Source organism: Dipteris shenzhenensis, chromosome 18 (genome assembly GCF_047967505.1).
Source record: "Dipteris shenzhenensis isolate YYH24624 ecotype China chromosome 18, Dip_SZ_1.0, whole genome shotgun sequence".
In the NCBI taxonomy this organism is placed as follows: Eukaryota; Viridiplantae; Streptophyta; class Polypodiopsida; order Gleicheniales; family Dipteridaceae; genus Dipteris; species Dipteris shenzhenensis.
In genome coordinates this window covers 54492825-54514350 of record NC_141613.1, presented here as the reverse complement: position 1 = coordinate 54514350, position 21526 = coordinate 54492825, and the positions used below count along the sequence as shown (strand labels likewise).

Here is a 21526-nt window from a genome sequence, read left to right as displayed (position 1 = left end):
TCAGAGCCAAGTCATAGAAAGGAGAAAGTGGTGAATTAGATGAGGGCAAAGTGGCAGCGTGTCTTGGCTTTTACTCAAAGGTGGCCGCCAAACACGAGTAGTCACACCATTAACATGGCCCTATGCATTTAAAGGACACGGAGACCACACCTACCATCATGCCGAGAGATGACAACTACAAATCTGTGTTACCCTAATATCACATCAGAGGGCCTCACCACCATGATGTAGTTGGGTCAAACAAGAACGGCTCCTCAACTACTCCCCACATCTCTATCTTCCTTTAATATGTGTTGTTTAGCTCCATGGTCTTAGTGTACCCTTGTAACAAGGTTAGTTTTTTGTCAGTACTTAGCTTTTTACAAGGATCTTAGTGTACCTTGCACCTGTCCATGATGGCTTGTACTTGCATCGACTTTGGATGTTTTTTTTGTCTTAGTCCAGGAATGGGAATGAGAGGAGGAGAACAAAATCTAGCAAGAGTTATGTTACAAATAACGACCAAAATGACTAATAAATCCTTTGCAAAAGGAAGCTAGCCCTAATACTAACCATAGTGAGAAAAACTTCCTAATTGGACGGGAAATTATCCCAAGGGTGTTCAGTGTGTTCATACCATATAACTCACCTATGGATGGATGCCTTGGTGAATAGACCAGCGATGTCTTGCATAGAGTAGTAGCTCAATGTGATCTTCCTTGCATGAAGCCTTTATGATATAATGATAGTGAATCTCAATGTGCTTGGTATGGGCATGTAAAACCGATTCCTTGTCATAGTGATGGCACTCTGATTGGCAGTGAGAATGGTAGTGGGTGTCTGTGATACTCGTGAAGATCTCCAAATAACCTCATCCATACACAATCTACCATGGTAGCAAAGGTTCCCTCGTACTCAGCTTCATAGGTAGAGGTGGCAATAGTGGGTTGTCTTGTAACGAAGATATGCATGACTTGCCAAGAAAAAAGCAATCCCCCATTAGTGATTTTCAGCATCATAATCACCTTCCCAATCTAAATCATGCGATGCGGTTGTTTTACCAATCACTGATTAGTTCTACACACGGTGACCCACTTCTGGATACTGGTTTGTGCTAGAAGATGGGCCTATCTCTTGGCTCAGCAAGAAGAAACCCACAATGGATCTATATTTAACGATAGTAGAGTATCAATCTATGTCTATAGCGTCACTCAAGTCTTCATGGATTAGTTGGATTCTAGAAGACATGAAGGTCTTTTAAATGGATGAAGCAATGGAGCTCTATTGCAACAACCAAAGTTGCATCACGATCACAAACACATTATGGTTATTAAGTAGATGATCGAGGACATGCTTGTATCTATTGCCGATCAAGGAAAATGTTGCAAAATCTTCACCAAGGCTCTATCTAGAGAATAGATGGAGCATCTCATGAAACAATTGTGCATAGGCCCACATTGAGTCATTGAAAGGGGTCTTGGAGATCACTGTCTCACATGTGATCATCCCCAAATAAGGAGGATGAAGAGGCATGTGATGATTTGTATTTGGTCTTCAGAGAAGGACCAAGCCAAAGTACGAAGGGGTAATTTGGACTTCAGTGTAAACACATTATGCAGCTGAATAAGGTTATAATGAACATCAAGCTAGGTTCAATCGTGAACTATACCCATATCATCAGTTTGATGCATTCAATAGAATAGGGTTCGAACGGAAATGAAACTAGATTTGATCAACCATTGCGTCATCAATTCAATGCATCGAGTAAACGGGGGTATAATGAACAACACATCCATCGAGCAAAGGTCAACTAGATGCATATGATTTCCAAAAGTTTTGGATTTAGAAGATAGGTTGATTTCTTAAGGCATTCATGGCAATCATTGAAGGCTCACAATTTTTTTTACTTAAGGGCGAATCTGTTTGGTGGAAGCTAATTCCACTCATATAGGTGATTCCATATCTCTTGGTACTCTTCATGTACTAGAGCACACAAAGGCAAGCCTTCCAATGTGTCTCCCTTGGAGTAGATGCAAATTGATAGAGCATCTTTATCAACAAGGCAATGTTCGTAGCCAAATACAATAGGATCCCAACCAATTGTTGATAAATGAGTCGAATCTACCAGATGAGTGACATCTTTGATGCTCAACTTTGCCTAAGTGGAGTGACTACCACTTTGCTATTCTTCATTCCAATTCTCTTCAATATCTCCAGGCAATATTTTTATGCAAGATACACATACTATTTTGCTCCTGTCAAACTTTGATGCCATCGATGTAAAAAATCATCATCAATTTCATCTCCCCCTTTGAATGAAGATACACGTTTATAGCTGATGCACTGTGGATCAGACCGGTTCTTTCATTTTAATCATCGATCTACTAATAACAGACTCAAGACATCTGGTCTAGACCCCTAGATTTGAAATCTGGGTGGTTGTTCCATGCAGACCTCATCCTTGAGATCTACAATAAAAAAGGATGACTTGACACCCATCTAGAAGATGGGCCACTAGGAATGGGTAAGCCAATAAGATCACCATCTAGATCATCTCCATTCGAGTTGTGGGTTGTAGTTGAGACCTTTTGTCTGTGTAAACCCCTTGACCACCAATAGCACTTATACTTGTCAGTGTTCCATTAGACTTGTGCTTGACATTGTGTATCCATTTAGTCCCTATGCCCTTGCATTATTGTGCTGGTCTCAAGACAAGACCCCAAGGCTAGTTCCTCTTGATGGATTCCATCTCAGCTTCCATGCCAAGAGTGCAAATCCATGTTGTCCTTCACCTTTCAAAGTAGCACAGATCTTTGATCAACTGGACTATTACCATCAAATTGTAGTTCACTGTAGGCACATTTCAGAGTCGCCTAGACATTTGATATAGTCTTCAAGGTGTCAGCATTCTTGGAGTCTTCTAGTGTAAGACTGTAAGCTACTACATGTTCATAAGGGATGAGAAGACAAAGCTCATATTTGTTCATGTAGTACATGCCATTTACAACAACTTAAGTGCAACCCTTTGAATTATTGATTTCATATCAAAATATTCACTCTACACTAAGTATATTGCACGGCCCTCGTAGGTCTTGAACTATCACTATTTAGTTATACTCACTCTACGGTACATATGATGCGCAGCCCTCCCATGTCTTGAACTATCACTATTTAGCTTTAGTCAAGTACTTTCATGCATCAAAATGTGATAAATTAGTAGTAAAGATATGTGTATCAAACTCATGGTTTATTAATAAAATATGCACGATTATTTTTTAAAGTCATATTTGTCGTTTTGTAATAATTGAACTTATTACCTTCAAATGTAAGTGTTACATTGTGAACAAGAAATTAAATCCCTCTTTCTTATGTGCAACAAGGTAAATTTGGGAAACATTTCTATAATTTGTGTATCATGTGTTAGGTTAAGAAAACACTAGCCTCATTAGGTTATTTTGTAAGGTGATGAAGCTCATAAAATTCCAAGGTCCTATATATTTAATCAATGTTTAGCCTTGTTGTGATTCAGTTTCAATGTAACTTTATAACATTTTGATAGTTTTGAGTCTCATATGCAAATGAAGTGCGAGGTTTGTGTTTCTTTATATTTAATCAATGTTTAGCCTTGTCATGATTCAATTTCTATGTAACTTTACAACATTTTGACGATTTTGAGTCTCATGCAAATGAAGCATGAGGTTTGTGTTTCTTTACACCATTGCATTGTAAAATCTAAATTTCATTACATAATTAACTGACTCCATAAACAAATCATTGTTCAATAATGGAAATCTTTAATGAAATTGATAGAATCATTGGCAAAGGCAAACAAGTGAATGTTGATCAATTACAAGGACGCCTTAGTCATATCTGATGCAATTGCAAAATGCAAACTTTCAACACAAGTTAGCAATCACTTTTCAATTTTGCACATTAGATATAAAAAAATAGTGTAAGGTCAACAAATGCGACAATGGTTCAAGAGCATTGAGAAATGGCATCTACGCAACCAATCAAATTTTAATATAGTAGAATTGGGTCAGTAATTGATCACATAGATGATCTAGGAGTGACATCAATCCATTTCTTTTATGAGAATGGGGAAGAAGCAATATGCCTATAATTTTAGTCCAATCCGATAATCAACTAAGTGAGAGGAGCACTCTAATGCAACAATCAACTAAGTGAAAAGAGTACTCCAATGCAAGAAGACATTTTCCAGAATCAATAATGTAATTTTTAGAGAATCTTGCAAATTCCAATTTTTTTAAATAAGCAATATGGAATCCACAAAATTGTACTCAATTTAAAATACATTTAAGCTATGGACCTATTTTTAACTCGTTAACAATCCCAATGGATCCTAGTGGGGACCACCACAAGTAGGCAATACTTTGAATACCCTTCAAGATTGTCTTGATTATTACATGTTCAAAGCTGAAAGCTTCGTTCTAGCAGACCAATGGACATTGATAGATCTAATATGTCTTTTGATGTAATAAGGTTATCTAAACATATCTCTATATAAAGTTTCTTTATATTGTTGAGTAAATTCCCACGCATGGGGATTCTTGAAATTTTCTTTGCATCCTAATCTCTAGTATTTTCCATGCATCAATTGCATTTTCTTATCTCTAATGCTCAAAATCATGGCATTCTTAATATTGAATCCGATCAAGTTTAGTGTGAGACTTGGTTTTAAATCCAATTAAAATGTATGTCAATACTTTGAATTCCTAAGTCCCATAGTTCGTCATCCAATTTGTTGTTCTAGTGCAAGGAGATGATGATGATGGTGTCACCATAATGTTCTATCTTAATTGCATTCTTGATTGTACTTGTAGCTTCTAAACCCATGAAAATGTTTCTCTTAATTTATGATTCAATTGAAGATAGAGGTGAAAGCACAACTATGATTGAATATGCCACAAATATCATCCACAAACACAACAATGATTAGCCTTGATAATGATGATCAACAATACTCAGGTCAATTATTATTTGTAGAACTTGCTCTTTGAATGATTGAAACTTGGCTTCACACTAGGTTCAATTTAGACTTTGTTATGCTTTTGCAAAGATATGGTGTCTTAACGTGACCCAGGTCTCGACTCAGTGTTAATGCTTCAATAAGGTTGAACACACGATGTAGGGAAGACTTTAGCACGGTGATGAAGGCAAACTTTTGCAAGGACGAAGATGAACTTCCTTGAGAATGGGAGATAAATGTCTCAAAAGTGATAGACATTAAAAATCACACTTTTGCTTGCATACATAAAGGTCATTATATATGAATGTGTATATAGGAATTCAAATGCATAGAATTGGCTTGTAAAATGTGGAGAGGCAAAAGTGTGAAAGACTCACAAAATAGTTTGTTGTGGTGAATTGACACTTCTCCTTTTAGTTGAATGTGGTTTGATCTCTAATGACATTAGCTCATATCATAAGTCTATAGAATCTTTAGACCACTCAAATAAATCATTGAAAATGCAGCACCAAAATGTGCATGAAGCTTTGAAGTTTTATTGGGTCTATAAAGTTCTTGGGACCAAATGTAGAACCAACTATGGACTATTGATTTGAACCTAATTACAAAAAATGCTTGAACACCTTGACATGATAAATTATTGCTTATGACTACAACATTTTTGAAAAGTTGAAGAGATTTTGAGTGATTGGGCTACTATTTTGTCTTCTAAAGTTGGTGCCTTTTTTGAAAACAGTGGTGATGGATCTCTCAAAAGATCTTATGAGTGACTAGGCTACTAGGGTGGCAATTGGGTGAATCCAATACTTGCCAAATTCCTTTCCCCATGAATGAAGAGAGTTGGGCAAGTGGGTGGGGCAAAGAAATGAGAGCTTACGAGTAAGGATTTGAATTCCATGACAATTTACAAGAATTGTATAGTGATAACTCTAGTGCACTGGCAATTGTCTCAGTTATTTTGCTATTACCTATAATGTTGATTGAAGTGCTAAAGGTGGGAGAGGAGAGGATGGAGGTAGTCATAAGGTGCCAATATATTATAAAATATGTGCACTTTTTTGGTCTAAAAAATGGGATACAAGGTTATCTCTTTGTGTATGCATTGCCCCTTGTGCACATGGTGTAATTTAAATTCTTAACATATAGTAGGCTTTTGAGCTTCCCAATTTTCATCAATCAATTCCAAGTTTTCACATCTTACAAATTGACTGTAATATATTTTTTGTAACAGTTGAATGAATAAAAAGAACTAACTGAGATTTTTTGGAGTTTCATAAGTACTCAAACTTCAAAGGTAGTAAAGAGATGACATGATTGTTTGGGACTATCCATTTCCTTGAAACAAGGTTGGGTGCCCTAGCCTTATGATTGAAATCACACAATGCAACATTTAAGGTACAATTATGTGCATATTTTGGATGTGTGCTACTACTCTAATGCCTCCTTCTTTCTTACAAAAAATCTCCAAAAAATTTATCGAGCTCAAACTGTTAGCTTATTAAACCAAACAAAACATAAGACTATGCTCTAGGCATGAATCTACACTTTAGTGGAAGGTACATGCATGCAAGATATAGATAATGATAGACTAGACAATATACATATACACACTATGTGAGAATTAGATAAAAGCAAACGTTATATACATGAGAAACATTTGGTTTGGGTCCATATATTATCCCTAACATTAAAAGTTAGAGGGGAATTATCACAAGCTAGAACAAATTTCTATGTTTATCTAAACCTTACACATTAATTTCAACCAACATTTTCCTACCCCTTCTTATGCTTCTCCTTGTTGAACCGAGAGATTCTACCTTCAACTCCCCCAACCTTCTAACCTAAATTACAACCTTAGTCCCTTCCCACTTGAAAGTGCTTGCGTTATCGTCTCTTCTCTAGATGGATTAAAAATAGTTAAAGTACCATGTCTTTGTGTCTATGTGCATGTGTGTTCGTGCATGCATGTCCTAGCACTCTCTTAAACAATTTTCTTTCACTAGATACATTTCTCTACCTAGCTTCTTTTTTGCTCTACTTCTATTATAGACCATCAGTTCACAGCCTTCCCAAAAAAATGAACATTGCACTAAGTGAACAACCTAATAGATTATAGAAATAAGACAAGTAAGAATGCATTTATCAGAAAACATAATCTATTATAACAACCACATACAAAAATATGGAGATACACTTACATCTTCAAATTGGATCCCTCATTTGGTATCCGATGTCCAAGTAGACCATTTGTCCATGTGAATTTGCAACTACTTGGCACTACATGCAAGTGTAGCAATGATGTGGTGATAACCAAACTTTATTTGCCACATTGCCATGTAAGGTTGTGAGTAACCCATACATATCTCCCTAGCTAAAAGATTTCACTCGGGCACTACTCAGGTATTGCCACACTCTGCAACACCTAGATTTTGGTAGCTTACAATAATAGTCTAATGTGGATAAGATCAATCACATGAGCTACAACAATGAACCACAAAGATTTTAACTTGTAGCAAAACAACAAACTCATAACATAGTAAGGAAGCCAATAAACCATGATTATACGTAGCATCATTAAGAAAACTCATGGACAATGTGCAAGTGAGCTTGCACAACTTAAGCTAGTTCTACTCGCATAAGAGATAAAGAAAGATTTTGGTTATTAATATTCATATATAACCAAAAGTTTTATAGTATATAACTAGGAGCATAATCACATGCACAAATTGATGCCACTATCATCCACTTCCACATTTAGGACTATTTCACATGCTCCCAAATCTGACATTGAGGCGGTGTATACATTTCTAAATGGCACATGGGAAACAACCATAGACAACAAACTTTGTTGGAAGACCACATTTGAAAATATTTAGGTTAAGTCCATACTTGAGAAAATGTCTACCCTTCTCTGGCTTATCCTTCAAAAGGATGTTTGGACAAATCGCAAAGGGAAGATCATTGGCAAGGGAGATGGTATGTGTAAGAGATGCCTAGGACATAAGGAGATTTATTTGTCACTTGTCCTCATGCTAGGAGAATTTGGGAAATAGTATAGATTCAACTTAGATGAACCCATAAATCGAAAGGCCATATTATTAGGGGATGCAACAAGGATAAAACAAGAGCTTCAGATTTAAGTTAAGGCCCACGCATGTTACGAAAATTGAAATCAAACATGCTCACAAATTCAAGATTTACCAAAACCATAAAAACCAAGAACCAGGAAACAAGTGGGGGACAGAAGAGAAAGAGAGAGCGACACTGCATGGGGTCCAATCTGCCCCCCCTAGATGGTGGCTCTTGCTTCCCATCTAGAGTATTTATAATTATAATTCCAAAAAGCGAAGAGCCAATTATAGTACATCCAAAAGCATCCCTTGTCCATAATTAGAGGGATTGCTCAACATAGCTCCACGAGCTTAAAATATCACAGGGCTTAATATGCCCTCATCCACAATTAATAAAATAAATTAGCCCATGGCTTAAAATTCATTACTTTACAATATGGCCCATGGCCTTTGACAACCATTAGATACTTCGATCAATCCAAATCACCTTCACCATCTCTGTTCCTCATTATCCAACTCATCATCTGTGTTATTTGTTACAATCAATTGATGAATCATCACACCAACTACTAATCCCAACACAACTGTACGCTTTATATATAGACATCAAAATACACACCTTGCGACCAATTGCAATAACACCAGTAACACTAGCGACATTAGTATTAGCATGGAATCACCCACAATACTAGCCATCTAGCCTGGCAAAAATGCAGGTAGTTAGGCGTCCCCAACTAAACCCCACAAAGCATCCACTAGGACCCCCGCTGCGTCCAATGCGCTCCTATGGAACACTTTGCCATAGTCACACTTGATTAAAATAAAATAATTTCCATAGCAAGAAATATCGAAAATACAATTATGTAACAATGCATTTGGATTCCCATGAATCATTTACAATTTATTTCCATACTAATTCTAGCAAAAACTTTTGGGTATGGTTGAACAGGAGACTTGTTGAAGTATTTGTGAACTTTAACAAGGTGCACACTCAATTGCCCAAAGAAATAGAGGAGCGTAAGAATGAGAAGGATCACTTGAAGAACAGTGTTGCTAAAGAAGATCTCATTAAGAGATGCCCTCCAAGAAACATACAAATCAAAGAGGAGAAATAATGAAGCTTATTCACTAGATAAAATACTTTCTCTTTTTGGTTATTCACTAGATAAAATGCTTTCTCTTTTTGTTGCAATGGTTATGGTTAGAGCATTATAGCTGTTTTACAAATGTTACAACAGTTTCTTTTGCGAGAACTTAAAAGTTTTGAGATACTCTATTTGATATGTATCAATTTGAAATCTATACACTAGTTTGAAGCGTGGCATCATAGAATGTTGCCTTTTGTAGTTGCATGTGGGCTTGTATCCCCAAACGATTACCTTGGAGTTCCTTTAGGCCTTCTTTACCAATGATCTTTGCTTGTAGTATGTCCATGCATGTGGCAGGACGACAATCTACTACTACCTTTGACATGGCTTGGAGATGTGGAGTTGCTAATGCTTTGAGATGTATGCTTAAGCAATAATGTCCTTCCTCTTTAAAGGTCTCCAGAGTTACATCAGTTAGCTGCAAAAAATAAGAGGAGATTCAAGACAATGTAAGTTCTCATACCATGATGGAATATGGAGGGCAAGCACATCTAAGGAGGGATTGATAAACACAAGTAGGGAGAGCATACACAAATGATAATGAAGTGGCAATGATAATTTCCTTAGGGTTAGAGCACATGCCCGCTTGGTGCCCTTTTTAGTATTGCCCTATATATTAGTGCACATTCACAACTATGCACACATTACACATGATGCTAAGATTGCATATGTGAAAAAGGATGACAGCCTAGAAGTGCTTCAAGTGCCACCCTAAAAGGATGACAGCCTAGAAGTGCTTCAAGTGCCACCCACTAAGACACTGGGGTCTTAGCACATGTACATAAATAGAATACGAACAAAAAAGTATATTTTCATCCGTTTTTTGTCATAGAAGTCCATTTTCATCACCCACTTAAACATGTTAATGTGGCAAATGATTATAATGGAAACAACTCCTTTTGTACCCATATTTATTGGAGCCAAGAGTTCACCTTAAAGTGTAGAGGCCTTGGTCTAATATTGGAGAAAAAATAGCCATTTCAACCTAAATCACATGGTCTAGGTTTCCCATGCAGGTGTTTCCATGACTTGTAATGAGTTTCATTATGTGCTGGAGACGCCGAGACGCCATTCTTGTGGAGTTTCCTTATGCCAAGAGTATCCGAAAACACTTTTGAATATGTCAAACGCAAAGGCCCCATGCCATAAGCCAACGCCATGAAGATACACGTGGCAGCAAGAGAATGGATGACAATTACAATGGAAACATTAAAATAACTACCAAGGGGCTAAAAAGCACTTTAAATTTCCCGGAGGGTAAACTCGCCGAAGCTCGCCTTTCCTCTGCTCTTCCTCACAGCGATCCGCTCTCCCCTCGGATCTTTGTACATCAATTTGGCCTTACTTAAACTATCGGCCAATTCTTTGCGGCTTGCCTCTTTCTTCCTCTGCTCGTGTTGAACCTCGAGATCAGGGTTCGTGTGTCACAGTCCGCGACGCTAGGGTAAAAAAAGTCTTTCTTCTTATCAGCCGGGTACGCCTTGTAGGGTAAATTATGCGGCTTTTACCTTGCTATACTTTATATTGCGATCTATTTTATTTTCGGTCGCGAGATCCTTCAATTCTATGTCTGTTTTTTCTGATTATTGTTCAATACCTCCACCTGGAGTATATCGTCGTACAGGCATAGTCAAACAATGGCTTTTTATGTTTTTGCATTCGTTACTTGCGTTACAATATTAATTTGGAGGTCTACTTTTCACAAGGAGTTCTCTTTTTTTTTAACTCGTGTATTTCTATTTGCATTAGTTACTTCAAACAAAAATATATATATGTGAATGTACTTACGTACATCTACACACAAGGTTTATGTGTCTTTGCATTAGTTACGTAAGTTTCCTTGACAACGTAGAGGTTATAGACATATATATTTACATGCATACATACATATACTGATGTATACACGTGTACATCTAAGTCCTAGTGTTCATCATGATGGATTTGCCATCCATCCTATTTGTACAAATGATGCTTGTTTGTGTGAACATGTGTGCTAGGAGGCCATATGTATCCATGGTTGGCAAGTGATGACATCGCCACTATTGCTAGTCTTACAATGTGTGATGATGATTCACGTTGTCATGAGGTTAAATCTTCTGTATATGTATCTATATATACAAAGGCATATATGTGCATATACATATATACACACAACATGCATAGGGGGACATAGAATTTTAGGAGATATTGATGGGTTTCTAAACTTGAACAATTATAGAAGGTGAAAATAGAGTGGGACTTGGTGTATTATGAAGATAATTGAGAGAGAGAGAGAGAGAGAGAGAGAGAGAGAGAGAGACTTATTAACATCTATGAAAGACCGAAGGGTCTATGAGACAGGAAAAAACAGATGCAGCGCACTGTCGCTGCGAGAAAAGAAAGATGTATTTATGTCTTCTGGAGGCCTCGCGAGTCTATGAGACAAAGAACAATAACCCATAAAAGCCATTGCGGGCTGAGGTAGAGGGCTCGCTAAGACCCTCTGCTGAGTACTACGTGCTAAGCTAAAACAAAAGCAACAAAATCTCGTACTCAAACTCAAGAATGAAATACATAGCCCGGTGCCAAGGTGGCTTTCTTATGAGCTACGAAGAAATCTTGTATTTGTGTCTGCCAGGCTGTGTCTCTCGGCGGTATGGAGCGTGTCTGCGTGATCTTTGTATGCGGCGGGCCTTGTCGATAGTGACACCTCTGGTCAAACGGTCTCCCTTGAGTATATCTGTGATGGGCTGGACCTCCATCGTGCATATCCTGGTCCATCTCTGCATCTCTATACATCACCGTCCCGTCTTGCTAGCCCACTCACGTCGTCTATCTCCTCCTCCTCGACCCCACTATGTCCAAGGCGGACTCAAAAATATAAAAGTTTGTAACTGGTCACGCTAGGCATGGCCTAGCTCAGTCATCACAGGGGCCACTATCTCCTCTTGCTCTCTAATATGACGCATCAAGGTCTCTGTATGTCGTCGCATCTCCATCAAATATAGACCGACGCAGACTTGGTTTTAGAAATGGATCAATTGGGAGAGGCCCAAACCCGTGTCCCTCTTGAAATACGCAATGGTATCGTTCTTGGATCTCATAGTACACATGGCAAGTACAAAGGAAATGGTCCTCTGTCTCTACCTCCTCCTAGGTGCATAGTCTACAAATATGCTATTCTCTGACTTGTGGCTCTCCCTGTCTTAATCCTCAACTGATGGAATTTGTCCAATGGCGATCCTCGTGGCATGTGAGACTCGTCTATCCTCCAAGCATTGGGATCTATAATCACTCCATCCATCGATACTCTGAGGAAATGATCGCGGTAGAAATGGATCTTGGTAGGGAACTCCTGGTCCCCTCCCCAAGCCACGATGTGTGGAGCTAAAGTAGGCTAATCAGATGATACAGTTTATCTCATCCTGTGGAATGAGGTGATCCGGAGCATCTAAACTATACTGAAAGGGGAGGAGATGATCCATCTGGATACCTTGACTGCAAAACCATTTGGATATGCATGTGTACCAAGCAATGCTAACTCCCCTCTTAGCTAGGCATCTAGGAGACTCTAGTGCCAATCTTGATAGTCTCGAGCCCAAACCTTGTGGAGATAGGTGACTGTCTGAAAGATGGAATCAAGCTAGAGTGGTGTCATGCCGAACTATGCCTGTATGATCTGATGGGGGACATAGGGTTTGTTTCGGATCATCTTGGAGCCCATCATCACCTGCAACCTCTCAAAGCGTTGCCACTTAGACGCTCGCTGATAGATCATTCCCCCAGAAGAGTGCTGCATTCATGGTTGTCGGTCTCACTAGTGTGTCGAATAGCCATCCCTTCGTTAGGGGGTCCTTATAATAAGCTTGAAAACATAATCTCTCTAGTGGAGCTAGAGCTCCCTGTCCTTGCGTAAGTCGTGCTATGGCTGCGTGAGTCATAGTGAAGACTGGACTTGCAAAGACTACCCCTAAGTAAGGGTATGAGGCCTATAGAGCTATGAGACAAAAGTACAATCCAAGAGTAACTCATACATGCCATGTGGGCTGAAGCCAAGGGCTCGCTAAGGCCCTTGCTAAGTGCTATGCTACTCAAACTTAAAACCTAGTGATCTTTACTATAGTACTAAAAAACTTAAGTACTTGGAAGATATAACCAGGTGCCATGGTCGCTCTCCTGTGGGCTACGAAGATGTCTCGAATCTATGTCTGTCTGGTCATCTCTCGTTGTGCAGGGGGGCGTCGTTTTCGTGATGGCAGGCCATGTTAAGAGTGGCGCCCCAACTTGTATGGTCCCCTCTTAAGTAGAGCTAGGATGGGTTGGACATCCATTGTGTATGCTCTGGTTAGCCTCTGTATCATGTGAGGTCTTTATGTCCCTGGTTTCACGGCTTTGTGCCGTCTCTGTCCTCATGTTGGCTTAGATTCTTGTGGCACTGCCATCTTCTGTTGCTTGATTTGCTGCAATAAAGTCTCTCTGTGTTGCCGCATCTCCATCAAGTAGAGGCTAACACAAACTTGGTTATGAAAGTGGATCAACAGAGAGAGTGGCCCAAACCATGCCCCCTGTGAAAGAGAGTGGTATTGTCATCGGATCTCATAGTATGATGGGCAAGTGCATAGGAAGTGCTCCTCTGTCTCTACCTGAGCCTATATGCATAGCCTGCATATCCTTTGATCTCGAGGCGTGCCAGTGGCTCTCCCCGCCTTGATCCTCAGCTTGTGTGAGACCCTTTCATGTAGATATTGAGGTATCCATCTTTTGATACTCTCAAGAAATGGTCGTGGTAAAACTGGATCTTGGTGGGGGACTTCTGGTCCCTCCCAAGTCTGTGATGTATAGAGTTGGAGTAGATCCAACCGTAGGATATAGATGATCTCATCTCGTGAGATCTAGAGGGACGGAGCATCCAAGCTGTACTAAAAGGGGGGGAGGCGGTCCATCTGAATACTCTGCAAAGTATTTGGATATGCGTGGCGTACCAGGCCATGTGAACCCCTGTCTGGATGACTCTAGTGCCACCCTCAGTAGTCTCCTGTTGGGTAGGGCCCAAACCCTGTGAAGATATGTCACCATCTGGAAAATCTGGAGTGGTGTCATGGTGAACTCTGCTTGTATGACTTGATGAGGAGCCGAGGTCTTACTTTGAATCATCCTAGATCCCATAATCACCTGTAGCCTCTCGAATCTCTGATGTGGGAAGAGAAACCAAGAGAATGGAGCTAGAGCAAGCTGGAATGAAATTGCAGCAACCCAAAATGAACTACAAAGCTAGGGTAGTCATAGAGACAAAACCCTAGAATGAACCCTAACTAGGGTCAAAAGATGTGTGGTGACTAATTCACGCACAAATTCAACCTCTAATTGAGGTTAGGGGTTAAAAACCTTAATAAAGGAAAAAAGTTCCCTAGCCCCTTATTACATAGCATTGGTCATTGCCTTAGGAAATATGAATATTTTTAACACCCCCTGCAGTGACAATGTCTACAAGGTACACATCAATTACAAAACAGATATAAGTTTAAAGCTTTGCGAAAAGCTGAAACTCTGGACGAGGTAATGCTTTGGTGAAGAGATTTGCCACATTCTGCTGTGTAAGGCAGAAGACCAAGCTGATGTACTGGTTTCATGAACGGACAACTTAAGCCCCGGCTCCATAGGAGTAGAGATGGGCTCGCAATTCTGAAATCTGAAACATTCTAGGAGCTTACCATTATACTTGGACTGCAACAGCCATCCTGTATAAACTGGATGCCCAAATATAGTGAAGCGACCCCAAATTTGACATTTCAAACATCTGCTGTTTTTCAGCCTTAAGATCTGCATTTTTGCAGCATTAGTACTAGTGAGCAGCATGTCATCAACATAGAGAACAATGATGAGCAAATCCCCCCCATCCTTCTTGACATAGAGGGTGCTCTCATGTGGACTATTTGTGAAAAAGGCATCTATCTTTGCATACCAAGGTCGAGGAGCTTGCTTCAACCATACAAAGCCTTTCTCAAATTGCATACTTTGGCTTCCTTGCCAGGTTCCACAAATCCAATGGGCTAAGAAACATACTGCCCCATCCAAGGATGCAGTTTTGCAGCTGATGGATCTTCCATCCATGAAATGCAGCCAATTCAACCACACATTTAATGGTGGTCATATGAAAAGTGGGGACAAAGGTTTCATCATAATGTATGCCTTTCTACTGTCCATAACTTTGTATAAATGGATGCTCAAGTATGTGTGGGTGTGTGGATTTGTATGTGTGAGAGCATATTTTTATACTATGGTCTACACCCACTGTTGGGCGCTGATAACGTCAGTGGGGATGTCATAGTAGCTAGTCCTTGCTATGCATGATGGAGTTTATGGTTTTCAATCTTATGAGTGACTATAGTGAGATTGAAACTGCACTATGTTGTGTTTTTAGTAGAGGATGAGTTTGGGAATGTTCCTGGATTCATCTAGGTATATTTGTACCTGTCCATGGAACCATCAGATTTTCTTTTGAGCTTGTACACCCACTTGGGCCAATTGCTGGCAGGCAAGTCTACTGACTCCCAAGTGTGGTTTTTCTTGGTGGAGTCAATCTCCGCTTGCATCACTTGCATCCAATGCACATCGTTGCATGCATCATCAAAACTGTTAGGCTCATCTGCCTCAAGTATGCTGCTGACCCAAGCAGACTCACAAAAATGGACATCCTCAGTTTCTCTCGTGCCTCTTCGTGTACGACTAGGAAGTGGTGCAAAAAGCTTGCTGTCCTCAAGAGTGCGGAGCAGCACTGATCTTGCTTCCTGCATTGCTGTACTTTCACATGCAATGGCATCTTCAATTTCTTCTTAAGAAACAGGCTCAGCCATAGGCATCACCCACTGGAGTACCTTGTTGCAAATTCTGATTTTCCACTAGCATATCAGGTGCGGTATCAAAGGAAATGGGCAGCAGCCCGTAAAGGGTTTAAAAGAACCCTGATTTCTATCAAAATTAGCAAAACATGGTACTTTGTTGACAGTGGTGTTTCCCGCCATATGAAATCTTTCTTTGAAAAGTTATTCATTGCACCGGTTAGCAAGTCAAATTTTCTTGTGCAAGCGGTTCTTCGTTGATGCCTTGCCTCATTTGTTGGAGACCCTTCCGGGGCTGTATTTTGGGTAAAATGCATCGTTTTTCCTTCCCAAGGATGGTGCAGTCCGGGCTACACAGCTCGTCTATACTGATCTATGTGGACCCATGTGTGTGTGTGTGCACGCGAGCTCGTCCATACTGATCTATGTGGACCCATGTGTGTGTGTGTGTATGTGTGTGTGTGTATATATGTATATGTATATGTATATGTATATGTACACACACACACACACACACACACACACACACACACACACATATATATATGTATATGTATATGTATATGTATATACATATATATATATACATGTATACATATACATATATATACATATATGTAACATATATGTATATGTATATGTATATGTTACATATATGTATACATGTATATATATATGTATGTGTATGTGTATGTGTGTGTGTGTGTGTGTGTGTGTGTGTGTGTGTGTGTGTGTGTGTGTGTGTGTGAGTGTGAGACGTGATGGAGCCCTCCTCCTCTGCCTCACCAGCCTCGTCTTCCTCCCCGCTCCTGTCCGTACAGCCACCTTCGTCGTCTTTTCTGCCTTCCGTACAGCTGCCGTTAGCTGTACGGTATTCCGTACCGCTTTCGTGCAGCCCGTTGCCCCCCGTACAGACCCCCGTACAGTTTTCGTACCCCTTGCAGCCCCCCGTACGGCCTTCCGTACATGCTGTACGGCCATCCGTACAAGATGTACGGTCGACCGTACATACGCCTCTACAGTTTCCCGTACAGTTTCCGTACCCCTTGCAGCCCCCCGTACGGCCTTCCGTACCTCTTGTACGGCCATCTGTACAGGCTGTACGGTCGACTGTACAGCCTGTACGGCCAATTGTGCAGCCTCCTTCCTCCTCTTTTGTCTTCTCTGCCTCAGCGCCTCCTTCTGCCTCTGCCTCTCCTACTGGTATTTTTCTTCGGCGGAAGCATGGTGGTTTGCCTGCCTCACCTTTGATCAAATCGGCAAAGCTTGATATTTCCGATGGCCCTTCTTCTTCCCTCCAGCTGGATCTTCTTCGCCAACTGTGCTCTACCTCAGTCGCAGAAGTTCCTTCATCGAATTCTCCACTTGTTTGTTCCTTGGATTCTGCCCTTTTGGTCTCTGGTCTTCGACAGGCTCATCAATTTGGAGTCTGCCTCTATTTCATGGGCAGGGTTTTATCTTCGGCTCAGCTTCATCATTGGGCTGATGTTGCAGTGGGTCTGGATTGTATTTCTTCCTTTGTCTTTCTGGGCAAAGGATTTTATTATGCCCACTACTCTTCGACTGAGGTGGTAGAGCGCCTTGTCAGTCATGCTGGTGTTCCTGGGGCTGGTTTCTTCGCCTATGTTATGCCCGGGGATCCACTTTTCGATCCTTCTGCAACTTTTCTGACTCATTGTCCGGTTTGGATTACTCTCAAAGCGCTGCCTGTGCCTCTCTTTCAGCAGCTTCCAACTCTTGCAGCTTTTTTGGGAAGGCCTCTTCATGTTTCGAGACAGGAGTTCTTGCAAGCCTCGCGTGATGTTCGTCTTTGCATTTTGTGGGACATGAGCCTGTACCACCTACTTTGGATCTTGATTTGGGATTTGCCCATCCGATGCGCATCAGACTCCACTTTGCATTCGGTGCCGACAGGTTGACCATTTTGCGCGTGCTTGCCCTTCTCCATCCAGGCCCTGTCCTCCTGCTCCTTCTTCAGCTGTCAAGGTTACTCTCCCTTCTCCTCCGGTTTCTGCTAAGGCTTCTTTGGTGAAGCCCTCTACTGCACTGAAGCACTACTGGAGGAAGGTTGATAAATCACAGGCAAATCTTCCTCTTGCTGAAGAAGCTCAGGATTGCACCCTTGTTGAGCACCATCAGTTTCTTTCTACTCAGGATATGGATGTACCCCTTGCAGAGGGCATTTTACAAGATGATATACAGGCTCTCTCTCAGGATGCTGCTTCTGCTCTTACTCAGATTGATCCTTCGAATGAAGCTCAAATGCTAATCCCTGTTTTATCAGCTGCAGCTTCTTCATCGGAAGATACGGATGTTGATTCAGCTTCTCTGCCTTTGCTGCCTGTGCCAGAGTTTTCTTCTGTCCGGGATGCAGAAGTACCCTTTTTACTGGAATCTTTTCATCCCATGTTACAACAGGTTTTTGACCCTCTGATTCAAAAGTTTCGTGTACCAGCCTGTATCAAGAAGAATCACAAGCGCAAAAAACAGCTTGTTTTTATTGATGGTGTGGTTTCATCACTGCATCAGTTTTTACAGAGCAACAACTTGAAGCTGGAGGATGCCGTGTTTGATCCTCCTCCAGCTTGATATGTCACTTTTACTTGGCTACCTCATGACTTTTGCTCTGAGGTTTTACTCGTAAAACTTTTTTCTTAGACTTATTGGTGGGTTTTTACCTCTTTTGAGGTTTCCCATGTTAGAAAATACCCAACAGAGGGTACACGCAGTGGAAGACTTATAGTAATGCCCAGGAGCTCACACAGTGTGCGGTGTGGGGTGTGGAATCACAAACTTCTTTACTTATGTGCATACAATAGATGTGCAGACTCATCAATAGACAATGAACCAACCAGATAGAGAAACCACCAAAATATATATTTCCGTCCACAACTATGGACACAATACAAAAGAGACAGATCCAGAGTCCCACCAATGATGTGGTCCTCTGATCTTACCACAAGGTCCTTCTCCTATCTATTGGCTATCTCTAGACTCGAGCCCGGGTGCTCCACCTCGAGCATAAGTAGACTTTCCGTCTAGAATGATCCTCTCCACCTTGCTGTCTGGAAACCAGCCTAGGTGGGCAGCCTCCTGCAAGCTAAGTTTGCAGCACAAGGTACTTCTTTCTCCTCCTGACTATAGGCCCAAAGGTAGCCCTGCTGCTGCTCCTTCTGCTGGTGGACTGGCTGCTGCAGATGATGTGAAATGAGGCCTGAGCCTCTCCTTTTATAGGCCCTAAGGCCTGGCAAAAATACCGACTGGTCAGCCCTATTTTGGCCGACTCAGTCTGTCTGAAAACCGACCCCACAGCTCCCCGTTTATGGGGCTGTGGGCTGCCCTTTTGGGGCTGTGTGCTGGCCGACTTTGATTGGCCAGCCGACCAGCCTGCTAGCCCTATATAAAGGGCAGGGTACTGCCTTATTTGCTTATGCAGGGGGCATTCCACTGGCCAGCCCATAACCAGGCCTGTCTGGCTGGCTATACCTAGTCCAATCAGCCTATCTACACAGGCCGACCCTGCTGCTGCCATATCCAGAGCATGTTGCAGGCCATGTGCCTGCCCACAAACCTCACTCAATAGCTCTCCACGTAGGCTTTTGTACCTCGGGATACCCCGCCAACCATGAATGCTCCAGATCTGTCCCAGATCCACACATCTAGGTAATCTCTCTTTGGGCAGAGCTTGCCCTAGGTCTCCCTCCCCCACGCACTCCTCATTTGGGGGCTTACAGATGGGGAGGTGACCTTTCCAACACCCCCTCTCACCGACACATCTCGGCCCAATGCCCACACGTCGATGACGATGCTCTAGTAACTCCTTGGTCGTACTCCTCTGGAACCTTTCGGTGTCGAAATCTTTTCTTGGCTTTTCATCCAGTGGCTCCTGCTCCACCACATCCGGTTCCACTTTCGCACACCATCCTGGTACACAAGTCCATCTCTGGTAGCACCTCCTGGTACCACCTCCTTCAGTCACGTTCCCGCCTCTGAACTCGAGCAATCCAGCTGTCATGATCTTCCAGTCGTCCCCCTCATAATGAGTGAACAACCTGGGGTCTTCCAGGCACCATGCTCTGAGGGTCTGTTTCAACCCGTCCTTCCTTTGGCAAGGTCTGCAACCAATGAATATTTCCAGATAACCTGGACCATGAACTCTCGCTGAGTTCTCAAGCAGGTACTCTTCTGGCTTCAGTACTCTTTGTCCATCACCTTCTAGCAATCTGCGTCCAAGATTTGAAGAAGCACCAATACTTCCCCTTCTGCCTTCGAAGAAGGCCAATTCCTTCCAATCTCTTATCACCTGAGACAAATGAAGGGCAGAGTCTCTCCACAAGGCTCAAATGCAGAATATCAAATACATACCAAACTCTTGTACTGCCTGAATGTTCGCTCTGAAAGCAAACTCTTATTGAGGCACCCACCAAGCGCTTGTGTAATCCTGTACTGTCCCCTTCTGAACTCAAGCATCCATATGACCATGAGACCCCAGGGCCTTCCATGGAATCCACCCTCGTGTCAGTGTCAACAGCCACACACCTGGAAGGTACCAAGCGCTCCATGCTGTCCTCCACCTTCACAAAGGCATCTGACTCCTCGTCGACCCACATCTCTATGTCAGACATCCTTATTGTGATTTCTGGATCAACATATCTGACCTCGGTAACACTCGGTGATGTCACCAGGAACAATTCTTCGATTACCACATTTGCTTTGGCCTTTCCTCTGAATCTGAGTCAGACTCCTGTTTGTTTTTCAGATCCGCCTTTTTCTTTCTACAGTCCTTTGCAAAATGTCCGGGCGTATCACAATAGAAACACTTCTTCTTGTGCTTTCTCTTCGAAGTCCCCTCGTCGTCAGAGTCGTCTTTATTGGACTTGCCACCGTTAGGCTTGTCCTTTTCTTTGCCAGCATCGCCTTGTCGTCTTTGTCCTCGTTGTAGATGGCATGAGTCTCTCTTCTGACCAGTTGCTGCCAGCTGATCCCGCACCACCTTGACCTTCGTCAAATGGCTATGTATAGTATCGCCTTCTTCCATATCAAGATTGTAGAGTTGATGCTGAAGAAGCACAATCCGGGAGGTATTCTCTGTCTCGTACAGATCCTTCAGGGTGGCCCACGCCTCTACTGACGTCTCGGCCAGCTGGATATGCGGAAGAACGGAGTCCGCCGTAGTCCCTATGATTTTTGCTAGGACATGGGCATCTCTTTCTTCCCAAGATTCAAGCTCCTCTCTGTCTACTGCCATGAGTACCTCCCCTTTACTGTCCACCATGTCCTTCGGCTTCGACTCCTCTCCCGTGGTCAGCTTCCACAACTTCCAAGCCACTAAATGACTCCGGATCTTCACTTTCCAGAGCGGGTAATTAGTCCCGTCCAGGTTCCCAGACTCTCCAAAGTTAGGGATAGTGAAAGAGAGAAAACTGGAGGAGGAGGAAGGGAAAGCAGGGGCTGAAGAGGCTGTAGAGGTCGACATCTCTGCTGTTTATACCACACAGCAAAGTCAACCAAACTCAATTT

General features: G+C 41.8%; 1 protein-coding gene across 3 annotated transcripts in view; it reads left to right on the top strand.

Moving 5' to 3' along the window:
• Window positions 1–10450: 10450 nt before the first annotated feature.
• LOC147891432 (uncharacterized) overlaps window positions 10451–21526 on the top strand; it is a 40115-nt gene continuing 29039 nt past the window's right edge. The window contains exon 1 of one of the 3 annotated variants that reach the window (XM_087389238.1): window positions 10451–10632. The gene's annotated coding sequence lies outside the window, so the exon portion shown is untranslated. Of the gene's footprint in view, window positions 10677–21526 lie in introns of all 3 variants that reach the window. The other 2 variants (XM_087389237.1, XM_087389239.1) reach the window with 2 other exon arrangements.